Source organism: Apis mellifera, linkage group LG10, assembly GCF_003254395.2.
Source record: "Apis mellifera strain DH4 linkage group LG10, Amel_HAv3.1, whole genome shotgun sequence".
NCBI lineage: Eukaryota > Metazoa > Arthropoda > Insecta > Hymenoptera > Apidae > Apis > Apis mellifera.
The window spans coordinates 3,097,225-3,099,209 of record NC_037647.1 but is presented as its reverse complement, the minus strand read 5'-3'; the positions used below and the strand labels follow the sequence as shown (position 1 = coordinate 3,099,209).

Sequence of the window (1,985 nt, the reverse complement as noted above, 5' to 3'; positions counted from 1 at the left end):
CAACTACTCCAATACCGCAATACCTCGACCAAGTAACCCAAATCTCCACGAGACTGCATACCCTCCTCGTTCATTCAACGCGTGTCACAGATGAAAACGCGAGCGAATTGTTCTCACGATCTCTTAAATCGGCGATCGAAATACCTGGAAAGAAATCCGGGATGCCCTTCCACCCCCGCGCGCGTTAAAACACACCGACTTACCCAGAGAGTTTCTCGTCATCCAAAGATTTATCGGGGCGAGAGAAAGTCGCGCCAGCCTCCGCAGCAGCACGATGGTGCACGCTCACTAAATCACTGTCATCGAATATTATTTACTTGGTGCGGGAGGGTCGGCCTGTTCCCCTTTGCTGGCGGACTCCATTTCAGCGGCAGCAAAGCGGAAAAAGACACACCCTCGGCCAACACTCCTGCCACATCTCGGACACCGCTCGGCCGAAACGACGAGGATCGACGACTCTGAAGACCTGTGACCACCACTTACGCCCTCCTCCTTGTCCTCCTCCTCCTCCTCCTCTTCTCTTCTTGTCGCACGCTCTCGCACCACGCGTCCGGGATCGTGAGTTACGAGAGAGGTGATATATGCCCTGTTCGACTGAGATAAAATAGGGCGTACACGGGCGTTCAACGAACGAGAAGTATATTTGCAAATGGTTAGCCGATCTTGTTAAGTGGGCTTTCGGTTGTCTTGTTGCCCCGGCCCCAGCTTGTACACGCGTAGTTATGCGTTCGGTGTTCGGTTGCCGAACATGGAAACGGGCAATTAGTAAGTGCAGGGGAATTTCGAGGTGTAGGGGGAATATCCGTGGGGCGTGAATTGTTTGGGAACGAGAGTTTTGCATGTGTTGCGGGAATTTCGAGACGGGGGTGGCCTCTCATTGTGGGGCAAACCTCTCTCTGCTCGAGCTTTTAACCCTTTTTGGTGAGTTGATGGTGTATTAGTGTGCTTTCCTTTTTTTTTTAGATTGTTCATTTGGATGTTCGTGCAAACTTTTTATTTCTCTACACGTTTTGGTACATTTGTAATTTTTTAAATGCACAAGCTTTCGCGATGTAATATGCAATTATATTCTTCTTCGTGCATAAAAAAAAAATGCAAAAATGCATACAAAAAATTTTGATTGGCTTCCATTTATTAAATTATTAAACAATTGAAATTCGCATTACAACTGAAGAGAGACAAAGATTGAGATCGCTTTTTATTTATTTTATTTATTATACAGCAATCTCACTCTGTCTTTGTCTCGCTTCATATATAGCATAAATTTCAATTGTTTATAATTTAATAAATAAATCTTAATCAACAATTTTGTATACCAATTTTTGTATCTGCTTTGGCCCCTAGAATCAATCTCTAGAATCTATTTTACCAAAATAAATATAAAAATATGTACAAAAAATTCTGATTGATAAATCCTCATTTATTAAATTATTCAGCAATTGAAATTCGCGTTAGAACTGAAGAGAGACAAAGATTGAGACAGCTTTTTATTTATTTTTTTTATTATACAGCAATCTCACACTGTCTCTGTCTCGCTTCATATATAACATAAATTTCAATTGCTTGTAACTTAATAAATATACCTTAATCAATAATTTCGTATACCAATTTTTATATTTGCTTTGGCCTCTAGATTCAATCCTTTAAAAATGTCCTATAAAACATATTAACATTATGTATATAATGCTTATTTAAAACCCCTCCTTTTTAACAGCGAAATCAGCTGTCTCGATGTCGACAACCATCTTTGACGGCTTAACCGGAAGTGGCACCATGATCCGTGTTCTCCGTGGATCCGCCTGTCAGACAGATTCTAAGAAAATCTAATTAAGCGGCCACTTTTGCACGTTCGACGCGAGTTACCCGCGCAGGAAATCGTGCGTCCACGCTCGGGCATATTAAAGGTTCATAGAGGGGAGGATATGACTGAACGTTATATAAGGCGGTCTTAATATAGCGGGAACACTGGCTGGATCTTAGCCATG

At 42.0% G+C, this 1,985-nt stretch overlaps 1 non-coding gene across 1 annotated transcript; it reads right to left on the bottom strand.

Annotated features, from left to right (window-relative positions):
- Positions 1-317: 317 nt before the first annotated feature.
- Positions 318-403, bottom strand: Mir316 (microRNA 316). Its single transcript, NR_034316.1, is given in 1 exon segment — positions 318-403. It is a non-coding gene; the product is annotated as a microRNA 316 (primary transcript).
- Between the last annotated feature and the right edge of the window lie 1,582 nt (positions 404-1,985).